Below are 21,246 nucleotides of genomic sequence, written 5' to 3'. Positions count from 1 at the left end.
GTGCAATAGGTGTGCATGCCGGTCTCGTGACGAGCTTTGTACTTTGTATATGATCAACACTGTGCCCCGTGTTCATGCAACACAGGAAGGGTGCGGGGCAAGTGTTTCCTGGTGCCTCGGGATATTACGGGATACTTTTTTTTTTGCTAATCTTTTCTACATTTGTTCAACGATATTCATTTGGGTGTGTACATAATTACGTGCTGCATATTCTGAAGTGATGTATACTTGATGTAGTTCAAATGAATTAAGTTCTTATAGATACAAGGATAAACAGTGAGCACACTATTTGGCAGACTTGCATACCCCTCAACACTGTTTGCCTAATGCTTATAATGGACAGGTGGAATGCAGCGTCTTCCGGTACGGCTCTTCGCAGCGGCTCTTCTGGTTGGTCGATTTTGAAGTCATAACTGATGCCTAGGTATATAACTATGTTGTATATTACTGATATGTGTCTGAGAATTTCGATCCTCGAGTAGACAAGCTGGCTTCAAGCAAATAGATATCAGTGGGAGGGTATGTACCGAGCATGGTATCAATACCATGTAAAGTGACAATCTTAGATGGACACCGGAAAGGTTGTCAATTTATCTAACTTCATGCACGTTGAAAATGTTCGTTGGCCATGCCGCTGCCGACGTTGAGATCCTCTGGCATCACCACGGCGCTGTTCCAGTTCTAATGACGTCACCGTGAACAGTTCTGGGACATCCAGGACGCATCACTTCCCCGTTCGTCAGCGTTAGACTCCGCTGGTGGTCCGTCTGAGAGAGAGAGAGAGAGAGAGAGAGAGGAAACAACGCCTCAGCTGGTTTATTGGACTTTCGGGGTGGCTTAGAGAGAGTGGAAGGAGAAGGAGACAGGGGGTAAGCGGCAAGTTTGACGCAGTTTATTGTTTATTTACAACTACGTAACGTATAGGTGGGAAAAGGGAGATGTGGTTTATTGTACCTCAATGAAGATTGACGATACGCTTGTTTAGACACGTTTTTATTTATTTATTTTTTTTTTGGGTGGGGGGTCTCTTGGCGGCCCTCCTTTTGCTCGCTCTTTCAGGACTCTAACCATGAACTTCTCTCCTCTACCAAGTACCACCTCCCCCACACACCTATCCATCGGCTCCAAGCGACCCCCCCCCCCACGCCCCTCTTCCTGTCCTGCCGATGACTGTACGTTTGGTAATGCCTCACGCGTGACTTGGCGGGAAATAGCGTCATGCTGGGGTCAAAAGGTGACAGAATTGATGGCGGGCGGGGGGGATGGGTCATTTGTGTGCAGCATACCATGAACTGCACTTGCCAAGGCTGAAGAACGTACTGCCTGTTGAGGCAGTGAGGGAACGGTATTTCATGAAGCCTTTTGGTCGTGCTTTGGAGGATAAGACCGATAGACGGTTGATGTGGTAGGATGTCTGTCAATGCTCATGTGTTCTGTGTTATACGATGCTAAATCATTTCCTAAAGGAACATTGACCGAATGAGTCTCTAGTCTCCATTCAAGACGCGGTACGGCGGTAGTGTGTTCAATGGAGCACTCAAAGAACCGCAGGAGTGACAATTAGGTGAGTTCTTTTTTCGGTACATTTGGGAAGAGTCTTCTGGTCTATCGGTTTTCATGGTTAAATAAATTCAGTGTCAATTGTTACCTCACAGCTGTAGAGTTACAGGTTCATTGAATCGTTTCCCCGACCTCAGTACCGCTGCAACGTAGATTTGGGGAATCCAGCGCGGACTGTCGACCCCATTGGAGTTGAACCGTCATGTTTGCCCGCTGTAGCATTTCCCCCGTCTGTGTGATTTGTAAGGTTCAAATGACTCAGACTGTTAGCTGACGAGCCGCCTTACCAGAAGGAAACCACCCGATCGTCGTCACTGGCTGCAGTGTCCGCCAGAGAGCTGCTCCTGAGAGCTGCTGCGTCCGCCAGAGAGCTGCTCCTGAGAGCTGCTGTGTCTGCGAGAGAGCTGCTCCTGAGAGCGGAGTCCCGCGATTGCGCCTCTCCTGGTTCTGTACGTAGGTCGTGGAAGCTGGGAGACGATTTTATTTTCATTTCACAGAATAGATGTTTGTGCACCTATACTAACATAGGTTTGGTAGTAGCTACACTATGTGATATGTATGTGTTAATGATTTAACGTTAAATAACAGGTCATGTGGAAAAAAACGGTAAAGCGTTACAGTTTTTACTGGACTGATCAGTGATCAGGTTCTGATTGCTAATCAACATTGCTCATAACACATCTTTCTTCTTTGCATATCTCCGGAAAATTAATTGTAAAAATCAGCTCGCGCTTCTCCATGCCGCTCAGTGCATAGGTCTCGCTGTAACAGTTAATGAGTCGATCTTATAAATGTTTGTAACGAATAAACAAATGCCCATTGTCTGACGACCCCCGCTCCCTTTGTTTGTCCGCAGGCGGAGGTGGCGCTCCTTCTGGTACGTACAGTCCAGGCGCTGATCAACCTACAGAACGAGGCGGAGCGCTCGTCGCTGCAGATGGCGCCACCGGGGCTGGCGAGCGACCTCCAGCCGCCCTCCGTGGAGCTCACCGCTGGCACAGGTGGCAGCACCGTCAACTTATTGCCGGCGCCAAAGTAACTGAAAATGCTCAAATCGTCTGATGACGTTTCCTGAATTTTAAGCCAGATTCACCAACAAAAGTGTACACCTTACGGCTTACATATTACCTATTCATGCCCTGCGTGATCACCCTCCCATGCTACGGTGAATATCGGCGGTGATTCCGAACACCGCCGATAGGTGTCTCTATATCTAATCAGTCGGTTGTCACCGGGTTCTTCGCAATTAATTTTCGAAGGCGCTTTGCAGGATAAATAAGGATATCAAGTTGATATTTTTGTGACTGTGAGAGCAGCAATGACGGTGACAGTGACAGCGACAGTGATTATTGTAATTGTATGGAAAATTGATGTGGTAAGCCTCGGTAGAGCCACTATATAGTGGCTAATCATTGATGTTTGAAAATGGATGTATGAGACGTGTGCAATGTGCAATGTCTGTGCAGTGAGTTAAGAGCAATAATGGGCGAGCTGTGAGCTCAGAGCTGTGATTTGTAAGCTATCTTTTGAAAAGGGAAGGCTGCATCAGTGCCGTGACTGACGTTCCATTGTGCGTTTTGAGTGTCATGAAGACATAGAATGAGAAAGAGAGAGAGAGAGAGAGAGAGAGAGAGAGAGAGAGAGAGAGAGAGAGAGAGAGAGAGAGAGAGAGAGAGAGAGAGAGAGAGAGAGAGAGAGAGAGAGAGAGATTCGATAGGTGTCTGTCACCTATATCTCGCTTTTGTCGGCATCTGGCGCGCTGCGAACAGTGTGTACGTGTTTTCGTTCTGGTCGCTGCGATATTTATTTTTGAAATGTGACTAAACTGCCAAGTGATTTCGCCTATCCCTCTGTTTCGGAGCCCCTTAGCGCCAGGCACGCTCCATCCTCTGTACAGCATCACAGGCCCTCCCCCGGCCCCTCTGCTGTTGTTAATCCGTCAGTCCGTGGCACCCTCCCTCCCTCTCTTGTCCCTCCCCCTCCCCTCAGCAAACCCACCTCTTACCGATCTCCACTCGCTTCCAGACGACCCAGATCGGCGGATGTCACCGCCCGCGGCCATCAGAGGTCATCGCCGGGGTCAATCGGCTCGGCGGGCCGGTCTAGCTGCCAGGGGCCGACTGCCGCCGGCGCCGCCCCGTCCGCCACCCGGCGAGGCAGCACTCATCAATCAAATCCGGCCCGAGCCCCCCTCCCCCCTTCCCCAGCCACGTGGCTGGTCGACTTTCATCTGAATGCCCCCTCACTCTTACGAAAAACACTTTGGTGCTTATGTTTTTTTTTTATCTGTGAATATCTCAATAAAATACCAAGTACGGCTCTTATGACGTGTCTTTAAATGGTAGTGTACTGGAAGTCACGTGGGAGCTCGTTTTGGCGATGGTCAGACGGTTCGGGAGACTGCGAGACCCGCGTACAGAGCCAAACAGTCGACGGCAGCAGTGGATGTGACGTCACACAGGCTGGGCTAACGACAGAGAGAAGTGGGCGGAGCCTAAATGGCCCCAAACTGAGATCGGCATAAAGCACTTCCAGGTGCCCCAATGGGTTTACCCTGGTGGCCGAGTGGATAGCGTGACGTCAGCGTGCATTTTACACATTCGAGGGTTTTGGGTTCGAGGCCCGTTTAGGACATAAAATTTTATCGTAATCATGGCTGTTTCCGGGACTCGAACCCAAAACCTTCGAAAGTCTAAAATGCATGCTGACGTCACGCTATCCACTCGGCTACCAGGGCAAACCCGTTGGGGCACCTGAAAGTGCCTTATGCCGATCTCAGTTTTAGGGCCTTTTAGGCTCCGCCCACTTTCGTTCGTGGCGAATGCCTTACCGACCGACTGACCGGGCCTGAGCTCAAGAACGGGAACTTACTCCAGCCGCAGGAAAGGGCAAATTAAGTGGATTTTTTAACCTAATTTTCTCCGCTTTGCGGGTCTAGGCACTCTAATACGAGCCACGCGAGATCTCTTTTTACGTCGCCATTGGCCGTTACACGACTTTTCGCCTCCGTGTTGTGTTCCAACCGCATCGCACCAAACATCCCATTGTTTTTCGACCTTTATTCGCCAGCCACAACACTAAACAATCTACGCACTAACCGCTCGCCCACGCCTCGCGGGTCCAAAGGAACCGCTGAGGTGCCAACATCACGTTATTTATGAAGATAAAGGCGACTTATCTTTCGACATTCCGTCTTACTATCAGTCTTTTTTGCGCTTGACAGATCGGTGGTTTGCACACACGGAAAACACCAGCAGCACACTCTTGAATGATCGAGAAGAACCACACTTTTACATTATGACGTTAACAGTGATCGAATGCGAAATGACGGACAACGAAGCGTTCCATATCGATATGAAGCGATTGTCTCAACGTTCGCTCGGACAACGACACGGCGATGACAGTAAGAAGACGACAGATGCAGTGTACACACATGGCAGGGACAATTGACGGTACAAACATCTTCCTTGAGGTCAGCTTCCGGGCTACTTAAGTCATCCCTACCACCAGCAATCAACGAGAGACATTTACAGCACAAACAGTCGACGAGGTGCAGCTACGCGGCAAACGTGCAACGAACGGATCTGAGGTGTGAGCTGTACAGAAAACACGTCCACGGCTTGAGAATAGGCGCGCCTATTTAAAGGCACTGCTAATTTAGGGTTCCTGAGAACCTGTTACCGACGAAGCTGTGACGGCAAGTCCTAGTAACATTGCATCATCAGATTCAATCCCAGCAGGAGATGTGAAACAGAGGTCCGTCGGTTCGAAATACGCGCACGGACGGGCAGCCGAAGCCTTATGAGCGACGGTGCTGCCATCTGTGCCAGCGGTGAGCTCCACCGAGCGCGGCGCCAGCTGCCGAATGTCGCTGTTGTTGTTGTTGTTGTTGTTGTTGTTGTTGTTGTTGTTGTTGTTGTTGTTGTTGTTGTTGTTGTTGTTGTTGTTGTTGTTGTTGTTGTTGTTGTTGTTGTTGTTGCTGCTGCTGTTGTTGTTGTTGCTCTTCCCGGGCGACGTCCAGGTCGCCCGTCAGCCAGCGGCTCCAGATGGCGCCTGAAGCTGCGGGCCCAGCCCGCAGACAGCTGTGCGACAACGTTGCCGTCGCACAGCTGCGCAGGCTCCACGTGGATGTTGCCGAACATCCGAAGACGGAGATCGGCGAGACTCGGACACCGGAGCAGCACGTGCTCCGGGGTGTCCGCCTCTTCTTTGCATACGATGCAGCATGCCGCTGGGCTGTCCTCAGGCCACCCGGGGCACAAGTTCGTCGGGAGGCGGCCGATGCGGTGAAGGTACTGACGGGCCATTCCCTTTTGACCGGCCCGCAACTGGTGAGCATCCACCGCCTTGCTCCTGCTCACGCCGGAGACCGGATGCGGTCTCCCCAGATTCACCGGAAGAAAGAGTCCGGCCATGACTTGCGCCATGCCCCTGCAGCCGTCCTGGCCACGGCGCCTGTGATGGTGCGGACATTCGCTGGCGCCTCCTGCTGGAGTCCGGCTGCTTCCCTTGCCAGCTCACCGCCTTCTCGTTTCTGGGTAGACCGCAGTGCGCTGGTACCCACTGTAGCATCACCTCTTGGTCTCTGGGGGAGATGCTGAGCAGCAGGGCCCAGGTCGCCGCACCTATCGGAGTGGTTTGCGATCCCGCACCTCCGGCCAGCTGGGACAGCGCCGCCTGGGAGTTGGTGCACGGAACCACGGGTCCTTCTGTCTGGGCACCTGACAGGCTGCCGACCTCCAGCGCCGCTTTGATGGCGCATAGTTCAGCGCGGGTACTGGAGCACAGGCGCCTTGCGGCGACCCTGATCGCCCGGGTCTCCCCGCTCCTAAGCAGTAGGAGGGCACCGCCGCCGCCGTGCGTCGTGCCGCTCTCCGCTGAGCCATCGCTCTAAATCCAGCGAGCGTCTGCTGAAGGGTGGCGAGGTGGTTCTCAGCGGTCCGGCGGCGGATCGTGGCGGGGGCGTCCCGGCTAGCCGCCTTGCTCATACTCTGAGATAACTTCGTCGCTCCCGGGCCGTACCACGGGGGAGCATCACCTGCACGCGCTCCTCCACAAGCACGTCCTCCAGGGAGCAGGCTCGGAGGGCCTCTCTCCCCAGGCGTCTCCACCCGGTGGTCGACTTCAGTCGGCGAGGGGGATCTTGGTCGGCGATCACTCGCAGTGGGTCGTCTTCGGGTAGCGATCTCGCCAGGCCATCAGCCGGTCATCTTGGTGACCAGAGTACCTCGCCTGATCTGGGCGACTGGTAGTCCGGCTTCCGCCATGAGCGGCGCTGCCGGGCTTGGTCGTGTGCAGCCGGTCACCACGCGAGCCATCGATCTAGCTCACGGTCCAGCTGTTAGACATATCCGGAGCTGTTGTTCCTGCAGTCCCCACGACCGGCTCGTCATGGAGTGCAGGTGGGTAATCCGGGGCCTGGTTTTTCTCCTCACGCTGGCGCAGTGTGAGGTCGCTCGCTGGAGGTCGCTCGCCAGCCCCGGTGGCGCCATCTGCAGCGACGACCGCTCCGCCTCGTTTTGTATGTCGATCCGCATGAGGTGGCGCCAGAAGGCGCCCCACCTCCGCCTGCGGGCAAACAGAGGGAGCGGCGGTCGTCAGATAAGTCTTACGGACGGCACACAGTGAATCGACTGGGGTGTGGGGGGTGTGGAGGCAAAAAATACCCCCCCCCCCACCAGGGCGCGGTTAAGGAAAAATTGATTGAGGAAAAATGGTTTGGACACTTTCTACTTCAAATGCAATCAACGAAGAAAGAATTATAACAAATGTTTGGCATTTTGTACGAACGAACAATGACAGCAATGTTGCCTGTTGCTCACGAAAATTTCATGCATCTACAGCATAAATAACTCTGTCATTGAAGGTTCAAAGTTCGGAACGTTTTTAATGGGCCACCTGGTATACCATGACAGGTAGACGGTCACACATACCATGTCCGATAAACGGTCACATATACCACGACAGGTAGACGGTCGCACATACCATGTCCAATAAATGGTCACATATACCACGACAAGTGAAGGTGACATAGCCTTGAGGTAAACAGATGGTTACACACATTTCGTTAAATAGACTGAGACGGTCATATATACCACGACAAATAGACGGTCACATATGTCACGTCAAATATGTAGACGGTCATATATTCCAAGACAAATAGAGAGTTATACCATAAAAATAAACAGACGGTCACATATGGAAAGTTAACTGCTTACTTTACCGTTGCAAGCACCAAAGCACATACCTATTACCTACCTCTCTCACCGTTCCGTTGCAAAGTGGCCGGTCGGTGCCGTTTTGCTGTGTCGGCCCGCCGCTGCTGTTTTGTTAGTCAGCAAGGCTCTGACGACGCCGTTCCCCGTCCGACACCGATGGCTGTCGAAGAACGTCATGCTGCACATCCTGAAGAGGGAAAGGTAACGTCATCAGTAGCTGGACAATGGACATGGCAAACCGGGACCGGAGCCTGTGCGGTGATTTTGTATCCAGCTATTATGTGGTTAGGGGGTGGAGAGTGGAGTAAGAGTAAGCGCCAAGTGGGGTGGAGTAAGAGAAAATACCATTGTCCTTTAGTTTAAAAACAGCTCCTTGGCCAAGAGCGACGTGCAGTGTGCAGTGTGCGCTGTTTTGGAACGGTAATGATGAAGTATGACTCATTAGGTGACCGGCATTACTGGGCGGTCGATTGAAGGATCGTGGGTTATCAATTGTAAACAGAGAAGATCGGCAGCACCTGTAAATACTATACGACGTATACGTTATCCACCAGCGTCCCTCACCGTCTCCCGTTATCCACCAGCGTCCCTCACCGTCTTCCGTTATCAGCGTCCCTCAATGTCTCCCGTTATCCACCAGCGTCCCGCACCGTCTCCCGTTATCCACCAGCGTCCCTCACCGTCTCCCGTTATCCACCAGCGTCCCTCACCGTCTCCCGTCATCCACCAGCGTCCCTCACCGTCTCCCGTTATCCACCAGCGTCCCTCACCGTCACCCGCTATCCACCAGCGTTCCTCACCGTCTCCCGTTATCCACCAGCGTCCCTCACCGTCACCCGTTATCCACCAGCGTTCCTCACCGTCTCCCGTTATCCACCAGCGTCCCTCACCGTCTCCCGTTATCCACCAGCGTCCCTCACCGTCTCCCGTTATCCACCAGCGTCCCTCACCGTCTCCCGTTATCCACCAGCGTCCCTCACCGTCACCCGTTATCCACCAGCGTTCCTCACCGTCTCCCGTTATCCACCAGCGTCCCTCACCGTCTCCCGTTATCCACCAGCGTCACCGACCAGCACACGCTCAGACTCCACCGTCCCAGCCACCCACCGCCCGGCCCGGCCACCAGACACCCGCTCCCCTCGCCTCTCCAGCGGCCACTGCCGGCCGGTCCGACCCGACACAGCCTCAGGGCATGACTCGGAGCGCACCAGGGGCGGCGCCAGGTCAAAGAGAACGGGGGAGGGGCAGGGGCGGCGTCAGGCCAAATGTGACGGCGGAGGAGGGGCGACATAAGAAACGCGTGGCCAAGGAGCCATTGAAAATACAATGTTTTTGGCCTGAAGAAAACATCAAAAATATGAATTACTTTGTGAAGACAGCATAGAGCGGAAACAAAATTTAGGGTACACAAGATTCAATGGAGCACAGCAGCGGGCACAGTGAACTCCGTACCAAAAAGCCTTATGTAAAGAGAAGAGCCTTGGGTAAGAAGTGTGGGGGAAGGGCCAAACGTATGGTTCCCCCACCTCAAAAAGTGGGTGGGCATTTGCCCACCTGTACCCCTCCCCCACGCGTTTCTTATATCGCCCCTTCTCCGCCGTCACATTTGGCCTGACGCCGCCCCTGCCCCTCCCCCGTCCTCTTTGACCTGGCGCCGCCCCTGCTGCGCTCCGAGCCGTGCCCTGAGGCTGTGCTGGGTCGGCCGGCCGGCAGTGGTCGCTGGAGAGGCGAGGGGGGCGAGTGTCTGGAGGCCGGGCTGGGCGGTGGGTGGCTGTGGGTGGCTGGAGCAGTTGAGTTACAGTTGAGCAGTTGAGTTGAATCAAGCAGCTGTTTTAAACGGTAGAACAATTGTATTTTTCTCTTACTCCATCCCCCCCCCCATAACTACATAGCAGCTAGTACAAAATCACCGCACAGGCTCCGTTCCCTGTTTGCCATGTCCATTGCCCAGCTACTAATGACGTTCCCTTCTCTCTTCAGGTTGTGCAGCATGACGTTCTTCGCCAGCTATCGGTGTTGGACGGGGGACGGCGTCGTCAGAGCCTTGCTGACTAACAAAACAGCAGCGGCGGGCCGACACAACAGAACGACACCGACCGGCCACTTCGCAACGGAACGGTGAGAGAGGTATTATGCATTTCAGACCCTGTGGAACAGTCCTTTTCGGCTATTTCTCGTTGTATATGCGTTTGATCTTTACCAAATTTTGGCCTTGGTAGTTTGAGAGCCCTACCTAATTGTTATCAATATGGTCTATTAACAAAAATTGAAAAATAAAGGCACTTGTCATTGACTGATAATGTTAAGGTCGTCAGAGCCCTGCTTAGAGGCTGGCACAGGCTGGACGCTGCCTCCCCTTTGATTAGTCGTGACGTACTAGCACACTGCGGCTTGGCTCCGCCCACTTGCGGTCCAGCCTCGGGTCATGTCGGCGGCAGTCGCAGTCTGGCCGGCCGGCGTGCGGGCAGCGCGCGCAGCGCAGCGGAGTGGAGCACTTGTTTGCACGTCATTAACTTTTAATAAGGTGTTCTACGACAAATAAGGACGGAGGAAGAAAGAAAAAGGAAAAGGAGACAAAATGACAATGAGACTAACGGCAGACGGTGGCTAGTGGGCAGCAAACAATATGCGTAAAAGCTAGAGCAAAGACAGGAGACCCGAGACAAAGACGGTAGACGAAAGACAGAGACAAAGATGGTAGACCAGAGACAAGTGACGGAGATAAATATTATATACGAGAGACTGACAAGGGGGAGTGAAAGATGGGAGATCATCAAATCTCAATATTGAACATCTACATTCTCAGACTGAGTCATCCTATCTTTCTCTGTTTTAATGTTTTTCGGCCCTAAGATCTATCAACAATATCCTCAAAGCATTGCGGAACTATTATGGAATGATCGAATATTTTTACACCAAAAATACCACAATTTTATTCTAAAAAAAACTGCAAGTACATATGTGGATATCCTCAATTAAATAAGGCCGTCGAATGTCACATACGATAGCACATACGTATCTAAAGACAATCCAGTAGATTCTGTTTCGTTACTCCTTAAATGCACCATAGCCTGTAGGAAAACAGGGCAGCGGAGAAGCTCGCTATAAATGATTGAAAGTAAGATTCTTTTAATTTTGTAGGGAATAACATTCTGGAGCTTACTCTGTAGTTGGAAGGAGTGCTCATCGCTTTATACATACACCGATCTGCATTGCATTCTTCATCCTCATTCTCTCCGCGCGAGATACGACACATATTCACGCAAGGACACCTGCGTTAGCGTGCGTCTTGTTCCAGTCCGTCAGAGCTCCGCACCGCCCTGACCCCGAGCGGCGAATGACCGGTGTCGGTGTCGCGGCGCAGTGGGCGGAGCTTAGCTGCGGCGCAACAGCTGACGCTGCTACGCCATGCTAGCCTCTACCACGGCGCAGAGTTTTCCGATCAATTTTTACCATTACAAGTCAATGACAAGTGCCTTTCATTTTGACAATTTGTTAAAAGAGTCGGAGACCATATTAGTAAAAATTAGGTAGGCCCTTGAAACTCATTGTGTCAAAGTTTGGCTGAAATCAAGCGTATATATAACGAGAAAGAGCCAAAAAGGCAATCGTTTTCCACAGCCTGTCGCTTCGTTTCCACCCTTCCGCACTGTCCGCCGCCTCTGAGCGCGCGCCTTGGACTGCCCGACCTGTTTTGCGGCCTGTGTACTGTGCGTGCCAGATGGAGAGGGTGGTATTGTATCAGTTATTCACTATCAATGACTCTGGACACACACAGCTGCCATGTGCGTCTCTGCACAACGGTCTATCCCACTGGTATTGATTCGTTCACAGCATCAGCATAATCCATTCGCTTGACTTTTCGGCGAGTCAGCCATGCAGGCAGCAGGCTCCTTATATGACTAGTAAAAATGCATGGTCTGAAATGCATAGTAGGTGTTTTGGTGCTTGTAACGGTTAAGTGAACAGTTAACGTTCCAATTGTGACCGTCTGTTCATTTATATGTTTCTATTTGACGTGGAATATGTGACCGTCTATTTGATGTGGTGTACGTATGTGACCGTCCACTCTTATATTTTATGTGGTGTATGTATGTGACCGTCTATTTGTCGTGGTATATATGACCGTCTATTTGACGTTATGTGTGTAACCGTCTATTTGATGTGGTATAGGTACCAGGTGACCAGTAAAAACGTTCCGAAATTTGAAGCTTCATTGACGGCATTAGTTATGATGTAGATACTTGAAATTTTCGTGAGCAGCAGGCAACACTTCTGACATTGTTCGTTTACAATATCAAGCGTTTCTGATTATCATACTTATTCAATTGGATTGGAAGGAAAAAATGACCAAAACAATTATTCTCGATCAAATTTTCCTTGTTCGAAATCGTAAGCGCGTGAAATTGGATCGTTCCTATTTCGGTAACAACAAATCATTCTCTCTGGGCTTCCATTGTTAGAAGGTGGACATCCTGTTTAGTTCAATCGTTCCTAACTGTTGCCCTTCGCAATTAAATTATAAATGTTCATTGATTGTTGGCTCCATTTTGGTGCTGAAACTCCAAAATGTAAAAAAGTTATCCTTGCATCATATTGACGACGTTTGACGTAATATTTATCGTGACGTATGTGACCATTTATTTGTCGTGGTAACCGAAGTTTGCTTTCAACACTCTTCGTAGGATTGTGTTTTTCCAAAGCTTAATTAATTCCCCGACAATTTTGCAAAAGCTGCCTGAGATTATGTAGGACTGTTTATCGGACAAGGTGTATGTGACCGTCTTTTTGACGTGGTATATGTGACCGTACATTTGTCGTACTATATATGACCAGCTATTTGAGGTGTTGTGTGACCGTTAATTTCCCCTGATAAAATATGCGAATGTTTGGTTGCCGTGGGTTAGGTACGAGTAACCGTCTATTTATGTTCAACCATTCCGCGGCTAATCTCAATGTACAAAATAGGAGCTTTTGGACCGGTAATTCTCTCTCTTTCCCTCCCCTCTTTCCCTCCCCCTCCCCTCCTATGTCTTGTGGACTCTAACGAGGAGGTGCAGGCTAAACCCTCCCTAATGACAGCCTACTGTACTTCTAGAAAAAAATACCGTCGTGTATTGTGTTAGATGCCCGTATACCACTGCCGGTAAATGGTGACCATCGGATAGCCACGTGGCACGCATAATCATTTGTGCTCCAAATAACTTAAAGGAAAAGGGCCACATTTAACATGGGGATTGAAAATGAGATAGCCATCTTGTAGCTCGTGTCCGAAGACCCTCCAGTTATTCTCCTTAAGGCCGATTTCAGCCTCCATTCGTAGATATCGGGAATTTTAAAAAGAGGAATGCGCCTTGCCCCTGGAATGGATCCTTATCCTGTAATACGGCCACCCGCGGGGAGGCTTTGATTTTTAACCAATCAGCTCCATTCAGCTCAGCTTTAACCAATCAGCTTATCCGACGTAATCCGGCGAGTCTATCTTCTCAAGACTGATTGGCACGAGTGTGACGCATCAATTTTCTCTAATTTCCCGTCCTTCGCCGTACAGGTCCGTTGGCGTTTTTATCACGTTTGTCGTTGATCACTAAAGGTATGCTGAAAAATAATACTGATCAGCCAAAGACGTTGTGCACGCTAGCACGGAGTGAAACCTCCTGTGTAAATTCTTTGAGACGATTAGCAATTGGAACAGGACATACTGATCGCTGAACCGCACATATTGAACATTTTCATGTCCCTATTTCGCGCAGTTCAGTCCAACTCCCCCCTCATCCCCCGTCAATTCACTGCGTGCCGTCCGTAAGACTTATCTGACGACCCCCGCTCCCTCTGTTTGCCCGCAGGCGGAGGTGGTGCGCCTTCTGGCGCCACCTCATGCGGATCGACCTAGAGAACGAGGCGGAGCGGTCGTCGCTGCAGATGGCGCCACCGGGGCTGGCAGCGACCTCCAGCGAGCGACCTCACACTGCGCCAGCGTGAGGAGGAAAACCAGGCCCGGGTCGCCCACCTGCACTCCATGACGAGCCGGCCGTGGGGACTGCGGGAACGACAGCTCCGGACACGTCTAACAGCTGGACTGTGAGCTAGATCGGTGGCTCTCGTGGTGACAGGCTGCACACGATCAACTCCGGAAGCGCCGCTCATGGCAGAGGCCGGACTACCAGTCGCCCAGGTCAGGCGAGGTACTCTGGCTACCAGGATGCTCTGACTGGCGAGATCGCTACCCGAAGACGACCCACTGCGAGTGATCGCCGACCAGGATCCCCCTCGCCGACTGAAGTCGACCACGGGATGGAGACGCCTGGGGAGAGCTGAGGCCCTGCGAGCCTGCTCCCTGGAGGACGTGCCGGTGGAGGAGCGCCTGCAGGTGATACCCCGTGGTCTGGCCCGGGAGCAACCACGTTATCCCCGACTATGAGCGGGGCGGCTACCCGGGACGCCCCCGCCACGATCCGCCGCCGGACCGCCGAGAACCACCCCGCGCCTTCCCTGCAGACGCTACCTGGATTTAGAGCGATGGCCCAGCGGAGAGCGGCACGACGAACGGTGGCGGCGGCGCCCTCCTACTACTCAGGAACGCGGAGACCAGGGAGATCAAGGTCGCCGCAGGACGCTTGTGCTCCAGCACCCGCGCCGAACTATGTATGCGCCATCAAAGCGGCGCTAGAGATCAGCAGCCTGTCAGGTGCCTACACAGAAGGACCCGTGGTTCTGTGCACTGATTCCCAGGCGGCGCTGTCCCAGCTAGCCGGAGGTGCGGGATCGCAAACCACTCCGATAGGTGCGGCGACCTGGGCCCTGCTGCTCAGCATCTCAGCCAGTGACCAAGAGGTGATGCTGCTTTGGATGCCTACCAGCGCACTGCGGTCTCCCCGGAAACGAGAAGGCGGATGAGCTGGCAAGGGAAGCACCCGGCCTCCAGCAAGGGGCGCCAGCGGATGTCCGCACCATCACAGGCGCCGTGGCCAGGACGGCTGCAGGGGCATGGCGCAAGTCATGGCCGGACTCTTTCTTCCGGTGAATCTGGGGAGACCGCATCCGGTCTCCGACGTGAGCAGGAGCGAGGCGGTGGATGCTCAGCAGTTGCGGGTCGATCACTAGAGAATGGCCCGCCAGTGCCTCCACCGCATCGGCCGCCTCCCGACGAACTCGTACGCCGGGTGCCCTGAGAAGGACTGCCCAGCGGCACGCTGCATCGTATGCAAAGAAGAGGCGGACACCCCGGAGCACGTTCTGTTCCGGTGTCCAAGTCTCGCCGATCTCCTTATGCGGATGCTCGGCAAGATCCACGTAGAGCCTGTGCAGCTGCGCGACGGCGACGTCGTCGCAGGCTTAGCCCGCCACTTCAGGCGCCATCTAGAGTCGCTGGCTGACGGGCGACCTGGACTTCGCCCGGTAGAGGGACAACAATAACCACAACAACAACAACAACAACAACAACAGCGACCTCCAGCACCTGGCGCCGCCCTGGGTGGAGCTCACCGCTGGCACAGATGGCAGCACTGTCGCTTGCATGGCTCGACTGTCCGTCCGTGCGCGTATTTGAACCAACGGACCTCTGTCTCATATCTCTGATCCAGATCAGTGTCGTTATGTTCTATGGGATGGTCAGCGTCTGTGAGGTGTCGCTTTGGTGGTGTTGAATCTCATGATGCGATGTTACTAGGACTTGCCGTCACATATTTGTCGGTAAGATGTCTTCAGGAACCCTTAACTAGCATTACTTTTATCGTGGCGCGCCTCCTCTCGAGCTGTGGACGTGTTTTCTGTACCGCTCACACCTGGTCTGCTTGGTCGGATTATTTCGTTGCACTTTTGCACCTCGTCGACTGTTTATGCTGTAAATGTCTCTCGTTAACTGCTGGTGATAGGGGTAACTGAAGTCGCCCTGAAGCCGACCTCAAGGAAGGTGTTTGTACCGTCAGTTATCGCTGCCATGTGTGGACACTGCAGCTCTGTCGTCTTCTTATTGTCATCGCCGTGTCGTTGTTTGATGGAACGTTGACACATTCGCTTCATATTGGTATATGAAACGCTTCGTTGTTCGTCATTCCGTATTCGATCTCTGATAGTCAATGTAAAAGTGTGGTTCTGTATCACTCAAGGGCGTGCTTGGTGTTTTCCGTGTGTGTATGACAGTGATCTATGTGAAGCGCTGAAAAACTGATAGTAAGACTGAATGTCGAAAGATAAGTCGCCTTTATCTTCGTAAATAACTTGATGTTGGTACCTAAGCCGTTCCATGGACCCGCGAGGCGTGGGCTAGCAGCTGGTGCGTAGATTGAGCGCTATGGCAAATAAAGGGCGGAAAAGCATGGTTTGTGTGGTCTGATATGGTCGAAACACAACGCGGAGACGAGAAAGTCGTGTAACGCCCAATGGCGACGTAAGAAGAGATCTCGCGTGGCTGGTATACTAGCGTCCAGACCCACAATACTGTGAAAATGAGGCTGAAAAAAAAAAATCACTAAATCCTTCATTCCCGACGGCTGGAGTAGGTATCCGTTCTTGGAATCGAGGCCGGTTGGTCGGTTGGTAAGGCATTCGCCACGAAAGAAAGTGGGCGGAGCCTAAATGACCCTAAAACTGAGATCGGTATAAGGCACTTTGAGGTGCCCCAACGGGTTTACCCTGGTAGCCGAGTGGATAGCGTGACGTCAGCGTGCATTTTAGACTTTCGAAGGTTTTGGGTTCGAGACCCGAAATCGCCCAAGATTACGGGAAATTTTTCCGTCCTAAACGGGCCTCGAACCCGAAACCTTCAAAAGTCTAAAATGCATGCTGACGTCACGCTATCCACTCGGCCACCGGGGTAAACCCGTTGGGGCGCCTGGAAGTGCCTTATACCGATCTCTGATTAGGGCAGTTTAGGCCCCGCCCACTATTCTCTGTCGTCAGCCCAGCCCGTGTGACGTCATGTCCACTGCTGCCGTCGACTGTTTGGCTCTGTACGCGGGTCCCGTGGTGTGGTCCCCCGAACCGAACCGTCTGACCACCGCCAAAAAGATTTCCCACGCGACATCCAGGACACTTCGACTTAAAGACACATAATCGGAGCCGTACTTGGTATTTTATTGAGATATTCACAGATAAAAACACACCATAAGCACCAAAGTGTTTTTCGTAAGTGAGGGGGCATTCAGATGAAAGTCGACCAGCCAGTAGCCACGTAGCTCGGGAAGGGGGGGGGGTGCCTCGCGCCGGATTCGATTGATGAGTGCTGCCTCGCCGGGTGGCGGACGGGGCGGCGCCGGCGGCAGTCGGCCCCTGGCAGCTAGACCGGCCCGCCGAGCAGATTGACCCCGGCGATGACCTCTGATAGCCGCGAGCGGTGACATCCGCCGATCTGGGCCGTCTGGAAGCGAGTGGAGATAGGTAAGGGGTGGGTTTGCAGTTTAATGAGGGGAGGGGGAGGGCAAGAGAGGGAGGGAGGGTGGGTGCCACGGACTGACGGATTAACAACAGCAGAGGGGCTGGGAGAGGGGCTGTGATGCTATACAGGAGACGGAGCGTGCCTGACGCTGGGAAAGCTCCCAATTCCCAAACAGGCGGATAGACGACATCACATGACAGGCTGCACATTTTGTGAATGAATATCGCAACAAACAGCATGGAAACACGGAAGTACACACTGTTCGCACTTCGCAACGCGACCAGATGCCGACAATTGCAATCATCACTGTCACTGTCACTGTCACTGCCGCTCTTACAGTCACAAAAATATCAACTTTACGTCCTTAGGCTTATTTATCTTACAATGCGCCTTGGGAAGATGAATTGTCTACGAATAACGGACATGCCTAAGAGCTGGACTTTTTGCACGCGTTCCCCGTCAGGGGGCGCCACTGAGGAAGCACCCTCTGACGTCACGATAAAACTGCGCGCACTGTGCGCACGGCTCTGTAAGCAAGTAATATAGTGGTGGTTTTATGATGGAAATTGGAATAAGTATTTTGACGTTGTAAAATTTCAAGGTGTTTTTGTGAAATTAATTAGTAAATGCATTTTAAAAGTATTTATTTAAAGTGTGGAAGGAGAATAATTAGAAGAACATGCATATTTTTGTTCCAATAGCTTATTATGTGAGACATGATCGGTACTAACGGGTACTTCTAAGAAATAGTGAAGAAGTACCAAACAGCCTGCTCGGCTACGATCGTCAGCTGTCCTTTGGAGCTGGACTTCAACGCTGTAAAAAAAATGTGTGCTGAATTAATTTTTAGTTTCACCAAAATATAAGCAATTTATCATTTCCTTTTCACTTTTGTAATTATTGTTGAGTGAAGAGACATGTTGCTAGTTCTGACAATATAAATTATTTAAAAAAAACGAAATGCGACGGTAAGTATCTGCTACTAAATTATCACTTTAACTAAATACATGGAGAATCTTGCTACCATTGCTTATAAAACGTGCTTATCAATACACAAATGTTTTATTTCAGACAAGAAGGATTTATTTGCCTGAAGTCTTGCGTCATGTGCTACTGCTTTGATTCCAAAGACGCTCTCCGGGTCGGGGTAATTTAGCTCTTCATCGATCGATATGAGATTTTGATTCCATTGATATCCAAATTGATAAGCTCGGCACCATGGAGTAAGGGCGTCCCCACAGGGGTGACGCAGGAAATATGAATGGCGTTTACACCGACAGTAGTTTCCCACAGCCGGCAATGGGAATCTCCTGTCGGTGTAAACGCTACTATAGTCCCATCCAACTCAAACACTGGGGAATATCCCCGCACTTTTGAGGACGGAAATCTATGGACCTGCTCGAAAAATAGTGGATAAAATACGGCGAGCTTTCAGTTTTATGGTTGGGTCTCCCTTCCGAGGCACATATTTACGAGGGATATTGGGTCATATTCCCCCGGCGTCCTGATGATCGGCGCCCAGCTCAACGTCGAAGGCGCCCTGATACGCGGCACTGCTATCTGTGAAGGTGCCCAGGCTGCTGCCGCTCGAATTTTGTTCGCCTACTTAACAAAACCTCCGTTGGTGCCATCTCAGTTTCCTCGAGGTCAGGCAACCTTCACACGCCGTTGGCTACCTTGGCTGGCCGGCGACTCGTTCCCCTCGTGGCGACGCTCTTGACATCCAGTCAAAAGTTAGTGGCTGGCGCCCCCAGTGGGGGCCGGGGAAGGGGCAGTGGGCCTCCACGTTGCTCTCTTCCCGAGCCTATGGTGACTTGGCTCAACTCTCCTCAATAGAATCTGGATTCTGCACGCTGTATGAACATGGGCGTATTGTATTGTATTGTATTGTATTGTATTGAACAATCATGAGCGATCCACATTCTGAAAGTGCGTGGCGATTACTGCTCAGACACCACTACGGACAATACGGACAGTGGGTGTGACAATCAGTGGTGCCATTCATATAGAGGGTGTCATATATGAGCGGAGAGGCAACAGTACAGCTGAGCGGAGAGACAACATTAAAACAACAGTACAACTGGCGTTGCATGGAGCTGCAGGCAACCGGACAGCGGAAGCTTGCGAAAAATAAACAATTCGTCACTTCAACGTATAAACAATAGTAAAAGCAACATAAACACATATTCTCATGGTCGAACCCATGCACTAGCGGCTCACGGCGGGCACAGGCGCGCAGTGCGGTAGCGGTACCGGATCACACGTCATGGGCGTTGTCTCAGCATAGGTTGTTATGAGCGGAGAGGCAACAGCACAGCTGAGCGGAGAGACAACATTAAAACAACAGTACAGCTGGCGTTGCATGGAGCTGCAGGCAACCGGACAGCGGAGGCTTGCGAAAAATAAACAATTCGTCACTTCAACGTATAAACAATAGTAAAAGCAACATAAACACATATTCTCATGGTCGAACCCATGCACTAGCGGCTCACGGCGGGCACAGGCACGCAGTGCGGTAGCGGTACCGGATCACACGTCATGGGCGTTGTCTCAGCATAGGTTGTTCGCAATCTAGTTGAAGCCTAAGAAGACGGCCAGTGGGGTCTCACTGCTGCTGAGGCGACCTCGGAGACGATGCGTCGTCCCTCCTGTCGGCGACCTGCGGTGAGCAGGACTCCAGATAGCTGTCTGGCACGTTGCCGACACTGCCAGACGCTGTCAGCAGGCCTCACTGCTGCAAGTGATGTGCAGATGGACGCCAGGTGACTTCGTCTGCATGCGATTCCGGAGACCGCGGCCTCACCAGGCAGCGCCACCTGCATCGCCATGTCGGTGTTTCTAGAAATGGAAAAATAACAGTATCGGTGAAGGAAAAGCAATACAATGTATTCTGTTTTCCTCTCTTGCAGGTATACGTAATCTACAATTATCATTGTTCCTATTTCATTCAACTGAAGCTGAAAATTCCATATTGGCACATTGTTTGACTAAATTTGTGTAGTTGGGAACAGGGGCGACGCCACGGTGCGACGACTGGAGGGGACATTGACCATTTTGGAGGGGACGAGGACCATTTCAAGTCGATTCTTTCCATGCAACGCCAAAGGCGTAATATTAAAATTTTAAAAAGTGAAGGGGACGAAATCCCCTCCGTCCCCCCCCCCCTGTGGTGACGCCCTTGGTTGGGAAGCAGATTCTGATTGTTTGAAATACATGTTTGGCTGAACAGTGCGGAAAATATTTCATTGATCACCATAGCTGCAACAAAAATACTGAGACAGAAAACATTTGCGCTTACCTGGCTCCTTAGTCAGTCCCGCACAACGGAAGTGGTACCATTTATCGCAGCCGTCGCATCCGACCATCGGTGCTGCACTGATGCTGCTGCACTCCCCACATTCCCAGCACCTTAGGAGCGTCTTGGCTGTGAAAAGATTACATGAGTCATGGCGCATACATGAATAGTAAGATGTTTTATATGTTTAACATCGCATAGCAAAGACACAACAGCTGGGAGTCAAGTGTAAGGACTTTTGACAATGGTGTTTGAACTCAGTGGGTTGTTGTTGTTCTGGGTTAGGGCGCGTAGCAGCTTGGCTCTTGCGTCCAACAACTCAGTGGGGTGAGGTTTGGTTGGTCAAGAGTGGTCATTTTTAGCAATACTATTTTTGACTACAGCTTTGCTAAGTATGACTACGGTGATGATGTCATGGTAATCAAATTTGACCACCATTATACCAATTTTGCACCCTGGTGGAGAAAACACAAATTTCAGGTTACGGGAAGTAAGATAGGAAAGTTATTCCGGCAGTTCTTAAAAGAAGACAAAGAATCCTGATTCTGGCTGTTGTAAATGGGGGTCCAAGGTTGAACAGAGCCAGCATTTGGCACTGAAATTCAAAGTTTGAACACAATGAAAAAAGGTGCTTGATATCACTATAAAAGTTTATTTCACGGGGAAATGGATGCATTCACGTAAAAGCGCACAAAAGTACTCTAGCAAAGTGGATTACTTAGGTACTGAAAATATCTTGCCAAACAGCTGTTCGGAATATCAAATCTGACATACAGAATTTTCAATGGCCATTAAAA

The 21,246-nt window shown here is 51.4% G+C and overlaps 3 long non-coding RNA genes across 5 annotated transcripts; 2 read left to right on the top strand and 1 right to left on the bottom strand.

Moving 5' to 3' along the window:
* Positions 1–1,330: 1,330 nt before the first annotated feature.
* LOC122364180 lies at positions 1,331–3,878 on the top strand. 2 transcript variants are annotated; one of them, XR_006253505.1, is made up of 4 exons: positions 1,331–1,564; positions 1,851–2,009; positions 2,417–2,561; positions 3,586–3,878. It is a non-coding gene; the product is annotated as an uncharacterized LOC122364180 (long non-coding RNA). The 2 variants fall into 2 exon arrangements; XR_006253504.1 differs by lacking the exon at positions 1,331–1,564 and having other exon boundaries at positions 1,603–2,009; positions 2,417–2,595.
* A 726-nt stretch (positions 3,879–4,604) lies between these two features.
* LOC122364179 lies at positions 4,605–8,933 on the bottom strand. Of its 2 annotated transcripts, none has more exons than XR_006253503.1 (3): positions 8,789–8,933; positions 7,819–7,965; positions 4,605–7,128 (listed from the first exon to the last, which is right to left on the bottom strand). It is a non-coding gene; the product is annotated as an uncharacterized LOC122364179 (long non-coding RNA). The 2 variants fall into 2 exon arrangements; XR_006253502.1 differs by having other exon boundaries at positions 4,611–7,128; positions 7,828–7,965; positions 8,789–8,914.
* Positions 8,934–9,499: 566 nt separating this feature from the next.
* LOC122364178 lies at positions 9,500–16,098 on the top strand. The gene is made up of 3 exons (XR_006253501.1): positions 9,500–9,520; positions 9,759–9,896; positions 13,625–16,098. It is a non-coding gene; the product is annotated as an uncharacterized LOC122364178 (long non-coding RNA).
* The last annotated feature ends 5,148 nt before the right edge of the window (positions 16,099–21,246 follow it).

Source organism: Amphibalanus amphitrite, unplaced genomic scaffold (genome assembly GCF_019059575.1).
Source record: "Amphibalanus amphitrite isolate SeventyFive unplaced genomic scaffold, NRLGWU_Aamphi_draft 000660F_arrow, whole genome shotgun sequence".
Taxonomy (NCBI): domain Eukaryota; kingdom Metazoa; phylum Arthropoda; class Thecostraca; order Balanomorpha; family Balanidae; genus Amphibalanus; species Amphibalanus amphitrite.
The sequence above is the reverse complement of the archived record's forward strand: the minus strand, read 5'-3'. Positions and strand labels throughout refer to the sequence as shown.